This window comes from Pteropus alecto, unplaced genomic scaffold (genome assembly GCF_000325575.1).
Source record: "Pteropus alecto unplaced genomic scaffold, ASM32557v1 scaffold88, whole genome shotgun sequence".
Lineage (NCBI taxonomy): Eukaryota > Metazoa > Chordata > Mammalia > Chiroptera > Pteropodidae > Pteropus > Pteropus alecto.
Window position 1 is genome coordinate 14,400,086 of NW_006494611.1, and position 18,757 is coordinate 14,418,842.

Below are 18,757 nucleotides of genomic sequence, written 5' to 3' on the forward strand. Positions count from 1 at the left end.
ATAGGGCACCATCTAGCGGTAATTAAATATAAACATAAGAAAACTAATGTCATAAAAATGTTAAAATTGGTTCACTGAAAATTAATACTTTTATCATCAAATCAAATGCCTTAATAGAGGAACTCAGGCTATTTCAATTTTGAACAGATTCTATATTCTGTTAAGATAAATGACTTATTAATCATATTCCGCAGTTTTTTTTTTAAAGGAAAACATCTTTTTCAAATGGATTCAAACACTGACAGGATACTATGTGAAAAAATACTCTCTTATTACTGGTAAATATTAGGATTTTTTTGGTCGAAATCACATAATACCCTTATACTATTTATAGTACCTATCACTGTATCTTCATTGTTCTAAAAAATTCCATCACAATAACTGTGAAGAAAATGTATTTGTTTTCTAAGAAAAGATTTTTAAACTCTTACTAAAATAATGTTTATACTTTGAGAAAACCTGATATAATCTTTAAGTACCCATCCCAATTTCTCCAAATTACCTATATTTATTGGAGTACTATATTTCCTTTTCTAGACAAAATAATAATGGCCTTTGTCTAAGAATCTTTTGTTCTCCAATAGAATGGTTATTCAGGTTGCATAACCACAAAAGAGCACAGCTAAGGCCTAGGCAGAATACTGTGAGAAGATATTCACCTAGAGTGACCGTCATTAAAATGCTAGTCATTAACAGGCTTTCCTATAAATTTTATGAAATGTCAATCAGCTGGTTTCAAGAAAAAAATATTGACGTTAGCAAGGAAATAGACTTTCAAAATACTGAAAAACTAAAGGCAAAAATACTGTTGAGGAATCCCTGAGTACTGACACTTTTTTGCCTTCTGGTGTTAACATTTTCTACAAACCTTTATCAGGAAATAAAATTTCACTGTTTCATCTCTGCCAAAACTGTATCAGCTACTTTTGATTTCCACTGGATGCTTTTTAATGTCATTTTCTATTTTTCCAAATATTAACCACATTTTTTTGCCTATTCCTCAAATGAGACATTAGTCTTAACTTTGTACTTCTAATACAAAAAATTGCTTTTGTATCCTTTGAGCATTCTTTATTCTTTCAGTCCACAGGCATTTTTACTATTCCTTCACCAGTGTTTCAAATGGCATATCGAGCTTAATTTCTAGCATATCAATCTTAATTTTATATTTATAGTAGTTAGTAATTAAGTATTTCATATTAACAAGACTGTTTATGATACTTTTCAGCAAGTTCATATTTACACTGAATGCTTTCCAGAGTCTAGGTACCAATCATCTGATTAGTACTGAAATTTCGGTTACAAACTATAAAATATATTTTTCTGAATTTATTAAACAATTAACCACCCTATGATCATCAGCTTTTGACAAATTAAACATTCTTAAAAAGACTGCTATGAAGACAATGTTAAAAGTAATCACAAAAAAACTGGTCAGAAATTTTCAAAAGCTATTTAAACTATCCTAACAAATACAAATTGCTTACTATCAACCTCAAAAATAGTTTTAAAAACAAGTTTTTGGATGTATCACACTACTTGATATCAAATTATACTACAAGTTTATAGTACTCAAAACTGCATGGTATTGGCATAAAAACAGACACATAGATCAATGGAAAAGAATAGAGAGCCCAGAAATAAATCCACGCCTATGTGGTCTTTTAATCTCAGACAAAGGAGGCAAGAATACACAATGAGGTAAAGACAGTATCTTCAATAAATGTTGGGAAAACTGGACAGATACATGCAAAAAAATGAAACTGAACCATCTTCGTATACCACATACAAGAATAAATTCAAAATGGATTCAAGACTTAAAAGTATAAGACCCAAACCATAAAATTCCTAGAAGAAAACATAAGTAGTAAACTCTCTAACACTGCTCTTAGTAACATATATTCTGATATACTTTCTCGGGCAAGGGAAACAAAAGAAAAATGAACAAATGGGACTATATCAAACTAAAAAGTTTTTGCACAGCAAAGGAAACCATCAGAAAAATTGAAAAGACGGCTCTTTCCATGCCCAGTGCAGCCATGGCTTGTGGTCCCAAGAAGCATCTGAGGCATGCAGCAGCTCCCAAAAATTGGATGCTGGATAAACTGATGGGTGTGTTTGCTCCTCATTGATCTACCAAACTCCACAAGCTGAGAGAATGTCTCCCTCTCATCATTTTCCTAAGGGACAGACTGAAGTATGCCCTAACAGGAGTTGAAGTAAAGAAAATGCCAAGGTCCGGACTAATGTAATCTACCCTGCTGGTTTTATGGATGTCAAAAGCATCCAAAGCAGAGAGAATTGACAAGACCAGAGAGAATTTCCATTTGGTCTATAACACTAAAGGTTGCTTTGCTGTTCATCGGATTACACTTGAGGAGGCAAAGTACAAGTTATGCAAAGTGAGAAAGACTTTTGTGAGCACAAAAGGAATCTCTCATCTGGTGATTCATGATGCTGGCACCATCCGCTATCCCAATCCCCTCATCAAAGTGAACAACACCATTCAGATTGATTTGGAGACTGGCAAAATTACTGATTTCACAAAGTTTGACACTGGTAACCTGTATTTGGTGACTGGAGATGCTAACTTGGGAAGAACTGGTGTGATTACCAACAGAGAGAGACACCCTGGCTCTTGTGATGTAGTTCATGTGAAAAATGCCAATGGCAACAGCTTTGCCACCCAGCTCTCCAACATTTTCATTATTGGCAAAGGCAACAAACCATGGATTTCTCTTCCCCATGGCAAGGGTATCCATCTCACCATTGCCAAAGAGAGAGACAAGAGACTGGCAGCCAAACAGAGCAATGGGTGAAGTGATCTCTAGGTGACATAACTGGAAGTCTTAGTGCCTAATTAAAGCTAAATATAGCATGGGAAAAAAGTGAAAAGACAATCTATTGAATGGGAGAAGATATCTGTCTATGATATATCAGATAAGGGGTTAACATCCAAAATTTATAAAGTACTCATACAACTCAACGCCAAATAAACAATCCAATTTAAAAAATTTAGACCTGTATTCTCCAAAAACGACATGCACATGGCCAACAGACATGTGAAAAGATACTCAACGTAACTAATGATCAGAGAAATGCAAATTAAAACCTATCTAGTGACCACTTTGTTTTTGTATCCTTGGCTATGTCAACTGGAAATTTAATCTAATCTTTCAGTGCAACGGTCTCTTCAATACCAGTTTATAATGCTCTTGAAACCCTGCAGCTAGAGTCAGAAGTGAGACTCTCTTCAGAAGCCTTAGATACATTTAAAGTGCCCAAAATTTTAGTAACATCCATGTGAAAAACAATGGGTTAAAATATTATTCGAAGAGTTATCATTTGGGAGAATGGCCCCTTTATCCATAAAGTCACATGATTTGGAATTCTTTTCTTGTAAACAAAAAATAACAAAGATATCATCTCCCTATCTTAAATACATAAAAGGCTTGTTCAAAGTATCACTCAATTTTGGAAAAAAATATATTCCTACCATATTATTTAGCAATATAAAATAGCAAGAAAGAAAATGGTCCATACAAAAGTGCCCAGTACTTCCAACATTTTCCAATCATTTCATCATACATATCCAACATGAATAATAACCGTCACATAACTTTCCCTGATACTCTGTAATTCAGGAGCCAACAAGAAATGAAAAAGCTTCAAGGCAGTAATATCCAGATTAGAGAAAGGAAAATGATTTCCAACGATACTCATTAAGTATGAACCCTGAAAACCAAGTGCAGAAAAAAAACATGTACAAGCAACTTTAATACAAAGGATAATTAGTACTTAAATCATTAAAATTTATCTGTACTGAGCCTAATTCTTCAAGGAGGCAGGAAAGTAAATGCCATAGTGTTAAAACATAGGTTCGAAATTCTCTGACAAACCTTCAACTAAGAAGTGGGGTCTATATTCCCTCCCTTTGAATCTGGGCAGGCTCATGACTACTTTGACCAATGGAATACAACAGAAGTAATAATATGTGACTTCGGAAGTAAGAAAATGCCATGCAACTTCCACCTGGACTTCTTTAGACACTCTGGGGAAAACCATCCACCATGTAAGAAATCTGACAATCCTAAAAATGACAGGCTGGAGATGCCACATGTGGGCACTCCCAAATGACAACCACATTACCTGGTAGCAGTGTGAGTGAGCCATCTTGGCTGTCTAGTCCATTTGAGTCTTCAGATGATTTAAGCCCAAGCAGCAACCAACACCTGACTGAAAGTTCAAGAAAGACCCCAAGCTACAACTACCCTGCCAAACCCTACCTGAATGCCTGGAAAGAGATTTCTGAGTACAATACAAATTACTTGGACATTTGCATAAAATATTTAAAACAGAATTAAATTTAAACATTTTCCAGAATAATTTTTTTTTTCCCTTTTGGCACTAACCCTTTTTGTAGTCCTTAACTTCTTTTTCCCGTCTCAAGATGCCCTTTCCTTATAATATGCTAATCTTAAACTTCCTTCAAAATCAGTTCCAGACAGTTCTTTAAGGATAATTTCATGAATAGCCATAATGAATAACTTTCCCATGACCCAGAATTTTCCAAGTTCTTTTATGTAAAGTCTATACTACACCATTTTTTATTTGTATAATACATCAAATTTATTCTCCAACTATTTAGTGTATGTTTTATCTTCTAAATGCTTGAGAACTGAAGGTGTCCTCTATTTCTATATTCAATTTACAAGTACTATAAGGATGTAAATTGCAAATTTTAATAAAATGAACTTGTTCACTAGAGGGCATACTTCACCAAAAAGTAACCTCTACAAATCCAAATATTTTCTTTTACTATTGCGTCAAAATATGGTGTAAATCTCATATTCAACCCAATTAACAACTAAGAAATATGAAATAAAAATAAGATTTCTCCCCTTTTCTGAAACTGCTTTATCCTGTTACCTATTCCTTTAATATAATGGTTAATGACAGCAGAACAGAACCATAAACACCATAAAAATTCTCAGGGAATTCCAGGTTCCTATGGGTAAGTATGGACAATACAGCATAGGATAAATTTTTATAAATTACATACTGCCTGACATATCATAGTCACTAAGATATTGAAAGAACACAAAAAATAATTTAACCAAAAAATATCTTAAAGTCACCATTTGAATTTATAATAAATACCTAAAAGAGTTTATATATTATATTGAAAACTGATGGAAAGTTAACACTGACTCATAAGTCTAAGGAAACTGAATATCAGTTAAATACAAATAAAAATGTATTTCACTTATCTTCTCCACCAGCATTGGAAAATTTACAAGTAAATGATTTTTTACATGTTAGGTATCTTATTTTTGAGGATAACGCTGAAATTAATGAATGAAAAATAACTTAAAACTTCTAACAGGTTTATGAGCTTTTAAACCTATCTCTAAACTATGTAATATCAGCATTTTTATGGGAAAAAAGTCAAATAAAATTAATATTTAAAAAGTAATAATTTTGGAGGTCCTGGAAAAGATAACATTATATAAGTATATTGTGAAGTAAAAACAAGAACTTTACTAAATTGCAAAAAATATTTAAAATGAAAGCCAGATGCTGATGTATTTAATTCTAACTCAGAAAGAATTCCAAGCACATGCATTTTAAAAATAAACATATAACTGACATATATTAATTTAATTTTTATAATGTGTTTTTCAAAAGACAAAGAATTTCGCCAAATAAGTATAATTTAGAAGTAGTATGGAGGAAAAGAAAAACATAGTTACTCCAATATAAGACTGATTCCAACTCCCTTCACTAGCTATTAGGGAAATGCAAATCAAAACCATAATGAGATACCACTTCACACCTGTAAAAATGGCTATTATCATCAAGACAGTAATAACAAATGTTGGAGAGGTTGTAGGGAAGAGGAACCTTCATACATTGCTGGTGGGAATGTAAACTGGTACAGCCACTACGGAAAACAGTTATGGAGGTTCCTCAAAAAATTAAGAATAGAAATATCATATGATCCAGCAATCCTTCTTCTGGGTATCTACACAAAGAATTTGAAAACATTCATCCGTAAAGATATATGCACCCCAATGTTCATCGCAGCATTATGCACTGTGGCCAAGACACAGAAACAACTGAAGTGTCCTTCAATAGATGATTGGATAAAGATGTGGTACAAATATACAACGGAATATTGCTCAGACATAAGAAGAGATGAAATACTGTCATTTGTGATAACATAGAACTTGAAATAACTATGCTAAGCGAAATAAGTCAAACAGGAAAAGTTGAGAACCATATGATTTCACTCATTTGTGGGATATAAAACTGAAAGCAACAAATGAACAAGCCAAACAAAAACACATAGACACAGACAACAGTTTAGAGGTTACCAGAGGGAAAGAGGGGGTGGGGAGGAGGTAGATAAGGGTAAAAGAGGGTCAAATATGTGGTGCCAGGAGGAGATTTAACTTTGGGTGGTGAACACACAATGGAATATACATATGATGTATTATTGAACTGTACACTTGAAACCTATATAATTTTATTAACCAATTTCACCAATAAAATTAATTTTAAAAAGAGAAAAATAAATAAATAAATAAATAAATAATTGAGCCATGCTATGAGAATGCAGAACGCAGGAGTGTGTGTGTGTGCATGCGTGTGTACACGCGTGTGCACACCTGTGAAGAATGCAGTAGTGTTCTAGGATGCAAACATTTCATGGAGGAAATAGGACCTAAGATGAGATTTCGATGATAGGTATATTTGAGTAGGTGGAGAAATAAGGAGGGGGGCATTCAATCATGGGGCAAACACAGGCAGGAAAGAACGTGGCACTGTGAAAGAGACAGCTTAACAGATCTGAAGGATATTGGTTATAAGTAGTGGAAATTCTATTATAACTCTTACAGCAATTATTTTTAATCCTTATTTGAACAGTAGCCTGGCAAGTGGCAATACCCTCCCTTGTGATTTTTGATAAAAGCTACAGAACTTCTCCCCAGAAAAGTGCACAAACACAACTATAGTAGATACTCTGAGAACTGCTGCTGATTCACAAGATTGGACAAGCAGTACAGCCTTTTCCAATCATAGTACATTGCACCACAGGTGTACAAATGATCCAAACTGGTTCAATCAGATACACTCAAGCATTTTGAATTGGAATTCAGAGATATCCAGCTGTATGTGCCTGACTGATATATGGAAACTGTAGGTGACCATCTTCCACCAAGTGCAGAGAGAAGCAGAGAAAGCCAGACATCAGAGAAGAATGAAGAGAGGAAAACATGAAGAGAAACAGAAAGAAACATGGTCTTTTCTTTGTTCCAGTCTTTTGAGAACTGCTGTAAGAATTTTGTGAGATACCCCTGTAACCTTCCACTCTTTTTTTTTTTTCATTTTTCCTTAAGCTAACTCAGGTTGGAATGATACTTACAACTGAAACAAACAAACAAAATCCTTAACTAAGATACACATGTACATACAAACACACACATTTCTTAAAATTATAAGGGTCTTATAAACCCCCTCATCTGATTAATAGATTATAGCACATCTCAACTGAACAGGTTTTAGGTATACAACAATAATGATCATCTTAGCCTTCAATCGAACTTTGTTTGTGCCTTGACAAAAAAATGCAGGGAAGCACTACCACAAAATAATCCAGAAATAAGGATATAAAGGCATAGTTTAAGTGAACAGATTCCTGAGGAAAAGATTATGTCAAACAGGCCTCTAGAAAAAAATTAATATAGTGCCATCTAGCTTTTACACAACAATTTTAACTTTTCTAAAATTTCCACAGTATTGTACAGCTAAGTAAAAAATTCAGAATAAGGTAAATATCCTAAATTACCACTGGCGGGTATCTAAACTAAGTAGGTATCTGGTAGCTGCAAAGCAACTGAGAGATTCTAGCAAACCCAGGACAAAAAAATTATAAACAGAGAATCCAATTTCTTTCATCAGAGAATACAGAAAAAATTTCTTGTTTATAAAATATTCAACTTCTGTGTATTTTCCCATGAAATATTTCTTCTAGTTTGCCACATGCACTCTTAAAATGCTTTATAAAATAATGCCCAGGTGCTTCCTCTAATTCAATTGAAGACATTCTGCCAAACAATCTTTTAAATAATAGAGTTGACATATCCTAATTTTTAAAAATGGTACAACCATATCTTAAAGGATCATACAATCTGTTAAAGCATAAAGATTAAGCAAAGCCAAAAATAAAGGATGATTTTCCCTTTATTTCTGATGCTGAATTTTACTTGCCTCCTTATTTTCTTCTCTCTGCAATTTCTGTGACTTGTTCTCACTAATAGTATCCTGTTTCCATGCATAGGAAAGAGCCTAGTGCAGTTTGTTAGTTAACATTACTTCCTATAACTAGGGTTGATATTCTGTAGTACTGACATTTACACTCACTGCAATTCTGGATAAAAACATAGTACAATGATGATCGTTAATGGATATCCTCTATGATGAAAACTGAATTGATAATCAGCTAACACAGATTTGCAACAGACTTCCTCCTTCCTGTTTTTACACTCCTGACCAAAGAGATGTCTCTTCCTGTTGACTTTGTGCTACTTGTTAAAATGCAAAAGATGAGAAATGAAAACACCTAATACATAAAAATTTTATTTGTCCTCTAGAATAACAAATTGAATTCCTAAATAAAATTTAATTCAAAGAGCTTAAACAATTAAGCAGATTAATAAATGCAGATGTAGACTGGTTCCCTGGACAATTTTATAAAATTAAACAAAAATATTAAACTGAAGCAAATATAATGTGCAGTTTGCCTAATAGCTTAAGAGATAATCTATATAACCCACCAAAGTACTTTACAGGAGTATTAATCTACAATTAAGGTAAATTCGCTTAAGAATTGACTTCTCAGCAAAACAGCAAAAACAATAACAACAAAAAATCACTATTCATCATGGAAGATAAAACAGAAAATTAATTTATATACCTATTACTTTAACAACATACTTTCAAAAATAGCAACTACAAAAGATGTAAAGAGACAAACAAATTAATAAAAAGGGGCTTTAACACACTTCTCTCAATTCGAGAAACAACCGGTGAAAAACAGGAGGCCTTAGAAGATATAACCAACTTAATAAGGAAAGAATATTAATAAATCTGTGAGTCCTAATAAAAAAGAATACAGTTTTTACAAGAGTTCATGAAACACTCATGACAGCTTAACATATATTAAGCTACAAATGAAACCTCAATGTGAAATTCCAAAAAACGTAAATAACACAAACAGATTTATGTACCTATAATGTAATGAAACTAAGATTATTAGCAAAATTTTAAAAATAACCCTTCGCATCTGGAAATTTTAAAAACCTATTAAAAACTGTCAGATCAAAGGGAAAATACAAAAATTAAATAGCTGATATCTTTAAAATACAAATAAGGAAAACATCAGGATACGTGAGATAGAGCAATGATCAAAGAAAAACATAGTGTTAAATAATGACATCAATAAAATAAATGAATCAAGTACAAAATACAAAGAGCTATAAAAGATAAAATCAGAAGAAATAAGTCATTAAAGATAATGCAAAAAGGAATGTCTTAGAAAACAGAAAATTAGTGAAATGAATAAATCAAAACCAGATTTTTAAAAAAAATGTCAAAAAAACAGACAAACCATAAGCTAATCTAATCTAGGGGGCAATGAATGAAATCAAAAATATCCAAAATTAGAACCAAGGGGAATAACCGTCAAAACAAAAAAATTAGAACATAAGATTACATTTGTACAACTGTACTCAAATTTGAAGAAATTGATAATTTTTCAAAAGAATAAAAGTTATTAACCCTCTAGAGACAGTAAGTCTAAAACAGACCAATTACCACAGAAGAAATAGAGAAAGGACCTCTAAATAAAAGCAAAGGCCCAGCTGATTTCACAAGGGAATTCTAACAAACTTTTAAGTATCTGACAGTATCGATGCTAATTACAGTATTCCAAGCATAGAAAGAAAACTTCTAATTTTATTTAATGAAACAAGCATTACATTTATTTGAAAAGCTGAAAAAGAATGCACCAAAAAAGAAATCTACAGATCAATCTCATTTATGAATATAGATACAAAAAAATCTTTAAAAGCATACTAGCAAACGGAATCCAATGGCACACTAAAAGAGCAATCCATCATGACCAAGTGAGATTTATTGTATAAACATAAAAATATTTCAGTAATAAAAAATGCATTAAATTCAATTCTAGAAGGCAAAGAAAAAAAATCATGACCATCTCTATAGATGCAGAAAAGACATCTGACAAAATTCAGTAGTCTTTCATGTTAAGAACACTAAATAAAACAAATACTGATGGATATTTCCTCAGCATAATAAAATATAAATAACTCAGCCCAAAAGCCAGAGTTCTCCTTACTGAGGAAACCCTAAAGGCTTTCTTGCTAAAGTAAGGAAAAAGATAAAGAGACGTCCACTGTTTCAACTATTGTGTTGCATACAGTTAGGCTATGAAGTTAGACTAGACTAAGCAATCTAAGGTTTAAGAAGTGAAAAGGAAGAAGTAAAATTATTTCTAAATACAGATTATATAATTATACTACTGGAAAACCCATAGGAATCAATGGGGGAAAATTACTACAAATAATAATAAAATTTAATAAAATAAAAGATTAAAAATTAACAAAGATTATCAACATTCATATATTTAAGCAAAATTCAGTTAGAAGACATAACGTAAGAAAAGATCCAATTAAAATAACAACAAAAAATACACAAAATCTTAAGGAATTCTAAAATCTATTTGTGGGAAACTTTAACTCTCCTAAAAGACATAACATGCTCTTGGATATGAAGACTCATCATCATCAAGGTGTCTGCTCCGCCTAATTAATTTATACATTTAACTCAATGAAATATTTTGAGAAACTTTCTAGATCAAGACAAGTTTATTAAGTTCATTTTGGAGAATAAATAAGGAAGAGTCACCAGGGAATCTCTGAAAAAGATGAGCAATGAGGTGAGGGTAACCTTACCAGATATTGTAACAATAAAGCCTCTATAATTAAAAGCACAGTATAGCTCATAAAAAGATATATAAATAATGAACAGAATAAAAAAGAGATAGAACCACCACATATGAAAATTCAGTAAATGACAATGACAGCATCTCAAATCAATGTGAAAAAGATCTACTTTTTAGTAAGTGTTAGGATAGCTGTATTACCATATTAAAATAAAATTTAAAAAAAGGTAAAATTGCAGCCAGGCATCATACCATACCCCAGGAAAATTAAAAAAGAAACAAATGTAAAACATAATAACCTAAGTACCAAAAGAAAACATGGGTGGATCCCCCTATAACCTATAATAGAAAACTTTCCTGTGACTCAAAATGCAGAAGCAAAAAGACAATAGATTGATAAATTTTATTTTCATAAAAAGAAAACCTCTGCATGGCCAGGGGGAAAAAATGGGAGTAAGCATCACAAAAGATAAAGTAAAAAAAAAAAAAAAAAAAAAGTTTCCAACCAATGCCAAGAAAAATTGTGATAGATTTTTAAATGGACCAAATGATTACTGAATGTCCAGTCTAGCACATCTTTCTAGATTATCTGTGCCTTTCGCTGTCTTCTATTTTACAACTCTAAATTGCAGAAAAGTGATGCAAGTTGTTCTTGTCCATAGAAATGCAAAACATTTTGGTTTATGGAATGTAACTGATTATTGCCCTAGAGATACTGACCAGTTTTGTGCGTATTTACAAATCTATTTCAGCATTCTCAAATGCCTACATTGTTTTTTGCTATTGCCTTTGAAACAGTTTTAACATCTTACTGGTTACCTAATTAATTAATAAGTTAAATAAAATCTTTGACATGCATTAATTTTATATTTGTATGAGGGTCTTGATTTTATATTTTTAAAAAATTATCTTTTAATAATTTTGGACATTTCACCAAGATTCATTCGCCAGACAAAGCCAGGAAACTGGCTCCCATCTCTTCTTGGCTCCCAAAAAACCCAAATGGCAATATTAACTCTACTGACTCTCGTTTCTCTGTATATATTTTGTATATTTTTGTTTGGTTTCTAACTACTGTATGGCCAACAAGTTACTACCCCCAAGTAGCAGCAATGACTGAGAATTTGGTTTTATGGCTTGACGTTTAGTTTGGTGATCCCTCTGCATGGATGACAGAGATCTCTTGGGTAAAAGATAAAAGACACTCCGATTTGCTAATCTTTCTACTTGTCTATTTGTCTCGTTGTCTATTATGAGCTCAAGTTGGTTAAAATTTCATAGCTACCAAGAACAGGCCTTTGGTGTTTGGAACAATGGGTAATTTTGGTTTTTTGTTTATTTGTTGTTGTCGTTGTTGTTGCTTTTAATCTCTGCAACTCATGCCTCTTGCCCTGTGAGTGAAATTACAGAAACGAAGCTATAAAGCTCTGTATCTGTAACTCAGAAAGGCTTTTATTCTCATTGTGTGTGATAAATCAAACAATTTATTTCCAGATGGTATTAATAATTTAGATTTTAAAGTCTCTTAAGTTTAAAGAACTGTGTTCTGATTGGTTATTGGTTTAAAAAAAAAGGACTTATAGAATATTTGTAAAATTCCCAGAAAACAAGAAAATTGAACTTCTAATACTTTAAATATGCAACTTTAAAAAAAGTTATTGTCCTGGCTTTGTTTTCCCTAAACACACATAGGTTCACTGCTCAAATACGTAAACATTATCCTACATAAATATTTAAGAGGATTAAAAATGTAATCAAATTTTATTTCAAATGTAATGAAGATAATTTCCAAGATCTCTAGGTAACTTATAATCTTAGTATTAAAATTAACTAAGAGATAATCATCGGATACTCAGTTAATTTTTAAGTACAAGAAAGTTTATATACTTTTAACATACTTTTTATTTTTACATGCTACAGGGAAGCTACAATTTTGGAACATGCAAATGAATGTTCATTTTTGCCACTTTAAGAAGGTGTAAAAAGGATGTTTATGTCTATAGAAAGTTGTAGTATGTGTGCTCATGAGCTTTGCCAGGCTGATAAAATGTTTATGTACAAAGGACAGTTCCACCTCAGTATTTCAATGTGAAATATAAATTAGTTACCTTGGTTAAAGTTTAAATCATTACCAGTGTTTATAATTATACTGGGAAAAATAGCGATAAAGAAATAAAACTGTGTGTGTGCTTTTTAAATGAAAAAGAGTAGTTTTGTCCTAAAGACAAAATTCTTATTTTTTTGGTCTCTTTTACACTCTCAAAACTTATTGAAAACTCCAAAAAGCTGTTGTTCATGTGAATTGTAACTACCAATATTTACATTAAAAATTAAAACTGAGAATTAAAAATATATTTGTTGATTGATTCATTTGAAAACAGCAATATTATTTGAAAATAATTCTGATCTCACAGATCCGCTCCAAAAAAAACCAGTGATCTAAAGTAATGTTTACTTCAGAACATGAAAGAGTACAATGAAGGACAAAACATGAAAAATAAACTGCATCTGTCTTGGGTTACAATACCTGAGTCTGAAAATAAGCCATGAAATATGTTAAAAATTTAGCAACATTTGCTTAATTTTGTTAGACTTGCTTTTGCTTCCTTGGTTTACTGGTTAATGACTTGCCTATAACATAAAAGATTATTCTTTACCTTCTGTGTACTCTGCCTAGGTAACAGTGAGTCTGTTTTGCCAGAATAATTTTCTGTGCTTCATATGAACTTAATTATATTATTGATTATTTTATAAACCAACAAAAAAGGGTTTCCTCTCAGTTATGAAAGAATTAAGGTTCTTTACAATCAAGCTATCTATGTATTTTTTAAATGCTTCATTTTCACTTTGATTAAATAGGTAACCAAACACTGCTATTCAGGCAGTCTCTGACACCTATTTTGATTTTGCCTTCTGAAATTAGGATCCTAAATATAGGAAGAATAAAATAAAACTTTCAAGGTATCTTTTACATCTGAAACTGTCTTTGAGATTTCTCAGAGGAACCCTAAAAGAGCACAGCTCAGCTTACAAAGAGAGAAATGCTAGAAATAATTAGGTTTGTCTGATATATTACTACAGTAAAATTTGCATGGGAAGAGTTATCAAATTAGAAGAGGCACTCCGCCTTCCTATGTTAAATTTGTATAGGTAAAAAATGTTATAATACAAACATTTCTGAAATTGTACTTTTTAGCAAAGTCCCTGAAGTTTTGTTAATTTATAGGAAGTCTCTTACTAGCTATAACTGTTTTAGTCGCAACTTTTAAGTAGTAATGTACTACATCTGATAGAAAATTTTACTCTCCTCCATTCTGATATTATTAGTTACAATAATTAAAAATAGTCATTAAGTCTCTATCAACACATAGTTTTTATTTCATTCTGATGCTTACCTGAAAGCTCTGCTAAAAGCTGTAAGTCAGAATTTGTATCTTCATCAATGAGGAACCGTTGTTCAGAGCCTCATGGAACTTCAAACTACTGACACTTCACAAAATAGACTTTAAAGTTAAACACAATAACTATATAATCTAGCAATTCCACTCTTAGATATATACCAAAAAAAAAAAAACTGAAAATAGGTATTCAAACAAAAACGTGCACATACATGTTCACAGCATCATACTCACAACAGCCAAAAAGTAGAAACAAACCAAATGTTCATAAACAGATGAATAAATAATATGTGGAATCTCCATACTAGGGAATGTTATTCAGACATGAAAAGAAGTACTGACACATGCTACGACACAGATGAAACCCAAAAACATTATGCTAAACTAAAAGGCAGACACAAAAACTCAGATATTGTAAGGTATTTAAATGAAATATTCAGACTAGGTAAATCTATAGAGACAAAGAGCAAATTAGTGCTTGCCAGGGGCTAGAAGAGGGAGAATGAAAAATAACTGCTTAATGAGTATAGGCTATCCTTTTCCAATGATTAAAATGTTAGGTGGTAGTTGGTACAACATTGTGAATGTACTAAATGTCACTGAATTGTATCTTTAAAATGGCTTGTTTCATTTTGTAAATTTTACCTCTTTTAAAAAAAAGAATTAGCTTCCAGAACTCACGAACCTGCTTCCTAGTGAAACAACCATAGTGAAAATTATTTAAAACAAAAAAAAAACCCACCACTTGAAGTCCCTAGAAATTGTCCTAAGAGCACACAACAAATGAAGACACATTTATTCAAAAAAATCTACTCAATACTTGGTAAGAACAGAAAGAGTTTGTATCTCTTGAACCCAGACCCATATCCTTCCTCCTTAACCTCCATCTCAGCATGACAGAAGCTCCATCCTCGGTGGGTGTGGCTGTGAAGGGCAGGGCTTCCTCTTCTCCCAGGCTTCAGCCAAGGTCAAAGAAAGGGCAGACATCCAGCATGTCTCATCCTCCTGTCCCCTGGCCTGTGCTGCAAAATCTAAAATCCAGGTGAGTGTGGCCTGAGAGGCTGGGGACTCTCAGCCTTCCTCAACTCAGCCCCATGAATGGTGTCATAGGACAGAGGCTCTACCACAAATCCAACAGCCAGAATGCTCTCGAAAACAATGGAGATTTTGGTAGTAAGCAATTGAGAGGAGGCTGGTAGCTTTATGAGAACAACAAGCTAAATCACAGGTCAGCTAGTTTTAGTTTACTAAAGAGAACCAGGGAAAGAAAAGGTGAAGAGCCCTCTGGCAGTCAAAACAAACCTTAGAAATTAGCCTGAAAAACTACCACCACACTCAAACCATATTTGTACACTGTGTTCACAGCAGCATTATTCACAACAAGATGAACCTTGAGACAAACGTCATACTAAGTGAAATAAGCCAGTCAGGAAAGGTTAAATATTATACTATTCCACTTATATGAGGTATCTAAAGTAGTCAAATTCACAGAGACAGAAAGTAGAATGGAAGTTGCCAGGGGCTGGTGGGAAAAGGGAATGGGGAGTTCATATTTAATGAATACAGTTTCAGTTTGGGAAGATAAAAGAATTCTGGTTGCAGAATAATGTGAGTATATTTAATGACAGAACTATACACTTAAAACTTGTTAAAATGGTAAATTTTATGCTATGTATATTTTACCACAATTTTAAAAAATCAAGATTAAGAAGATTAGGAAATTGGATTTAATCCACTAGAAAAATCATTGCCGGAAATAAATGTGAAATAGATAAATGAAAAAGTTACATATTTATTCCTTCAACAAAAATTGAGTGCAATCTGGTTGGATGTCTTCTACTCCTGGGTTGTGTATATCACTGTTATCTGGTGATACAGTCACCTCCCAGGTGCAAAGGACTCTATGCTGTACCCTTCTCCGGAGACCCACAAGCAGGGCACACTCCACCCATTAATGCCTAGGATGTTATGCCCCTCAACACGTACACAAACACTCTGGGGGCAGCCCACAGCCAATGTCAGACTGTTGGAGGCAAGGATGAAAGGGCAGACCCCTTTGCTTCAAGGTGGAACAACTACAACTCTGTAATGTCATTTGAGCTCCAGAGCTCCCTCTGTGATCTGGCTAAGGCTAGACTTTAACTGAACCCACAGTTTTGTTGAACTCCTCTTCCCTATCCTGTTACCCTCACGCATACAGGTTTCATCTAAAGTATCCCCTCAACAAATTACTTGCATGAAAAGAGAAAAAACACCTACCACTGCAAAGAGGACCAAGTTTAACTGAATCAGATTATGAAACAATTTACACCCCAGGATATATTGTTGAAAACAGCAAAGCAACCAGTTGGCAATTACTGGAGTCTAACAGCTGAGTATGATACCAACAGAGGCAGACAGCTTAACAGAGACATCAAAGAAAGAGGCAAAGAGAATTCTACTAAAACTATTATCCTTCCAGAGTGACTCTCTACATGCCATGATTGCATCCTCTGATGAGCAACAGCAAAGGCTTCACACTGTGAGGGAAATACACTTGACTAATATAGTCCAGCCAAGCCACTAAACAAACACAAACAACAAGCAGCCCTGGAAGGTGGTGGGGCAGTGGCAATCAGTACCAAGAGTTGCTACAATAGATTATCTAAAATTTGTAATTTTCAACAATGACAACAACAACAACAACAAATCGTAAGAAGAGAAACGGGATTGTGACTTGTACGCTAGGGGGGAAAAAAAACAGGCCCTGTGAGAGGGCCCAGATGCTGGATCTTGCAAAGATTTCTTTCTTAATTTTTTAATTTGAATTTTTATTTTAATTTTTTAATTAAGTTTATTGGGGTAACATTGGTTAATACAATTACATAATTTTCAGGTGCATCTATATATTCTATTGTGTAATTACCACCCAAAGTCCAGTTTCCTTCAGCTACTAAATATTTGAATCCCTTTACCCACTTCGCCCTCCCCCTATCTCCCTATATTTGACCCCCTTTATCCTGTCTACCTCTCCCCTCCTCCCCCAAGCCCTACTCTCTGGTAACCACTAGTCCATTTTCCATGTCCCTGAGTCTCTGTTTGTCCTGTTCATTTGTTGCTTTTAGGTTTTTATCCCACATATAAGTGATATCATGTGATTTTCTACTTTTTCAGTCTGGCTTATTTCACTTAGCATGATTATCTCGAGGTCCATCCATGTTGTCAAAAATGGCAGTATTTCATCTCTTCTTATGGCTGAGTCATGTCCCATTGTATATATATACCACAGCTTCTTTAGCCAATCATTTATCATGTCCTGGCCATCATAAGCAATGCTGCTATGAACAACAGTATGCAAATATCTTTTTGGATATGGGTTTTCAAGTCTCTGGGGTAATTATCCAGTAGTGGGGGTGCTGGATAATATGGTAGATCAATTCTTAGTTTTTTGAGGAACCACCATACTGTTTTCCATAGTGGCTGTGCCAATTTACAGTCCCACCAGCAGTGTATGATGGTTGCTTTTCCCTCACAACCTCTACAACACTTGTTATTACTTGTCCTGTTGATGATAGCCATTCTAACAGGTGTGAGATGGTATCTCATTGTGGTTTTGATTTGCATTTCCATAATAGCTAGTGAAGTTGAACATCTTTTCATATGTCTGTCGGCCATTTGTATGATTCTTTGAAGAAGCTGAAGGAACAGCCTTTTTGATAACTTGGCAGGGTCATTCCAGGAAGAGGGAGGGCAAAGACAAAGGCTCAGAGATGTTTGGGGTAACTGAAATGGAGTGAATTTGGGTTAGAGTAGAAGGAGAGGAGACCGGAGAAGTGATGGGCATATCATCTGGAGCCTTGACTATAAGGACATTGGCTTGATCTGTGATAAGGGAAACCAGTGGAAGGATTTGAGCAGAGTAGTATTGTGATCTGATTTGTTTGTAAATCAATCATTCTGGGTGCTCCATCGAGAATGGGAAGTAGGAGGGTGAAAGGGGAAATGAAGCAGGGAGACACAGGAGTTACTGCCATAACCAGTCTGGATAAAATTGTTTCTACTGTGTTCAGCACAGTGTTCTCTGAGGGAATAAAAGTCATACAGGCATACCTCATTTTATTGCGCTTCACAAATATTGCTTTTTTTTACAAATTAAAGGTAAGAGCCTGCACCAGCAAAAAGATGACTCGCTGAAGTCTCAGATGATGGTTAGCATTTTTTTAGCAATAAAGTATTTTTAAATTAAGATATGTACATTGTTTTTAGCATAATGCTATTGTACACTTAATAGATTATAATGTAGTGCAAACTATATAGCTTTTATACGCACTGGCGAGCCAAAAATTTCAGT

At 33.5% G+C, this 18,757-nt stretch overlaps 1 protein-coding gene and 1 pseudogene across 2 annotated transcripts in view; one reads left to right on the forward strand and one right to left on the reverse strand.

Annotated features, from left to right (window-relative positions):
- The window catches only part of EXOC6 (exocyst complex component 6), a 167,726-nt gene that overhangs the window by 135,556 nt on the left and 13,413 nt on the right, over nucleotides 1–18,757 (reverse strand). The window lies entirely within an intron of this gene.
- Nucleotides 1,926–2,819, forward strand: LOC102894810 (annotated as a pseudogene).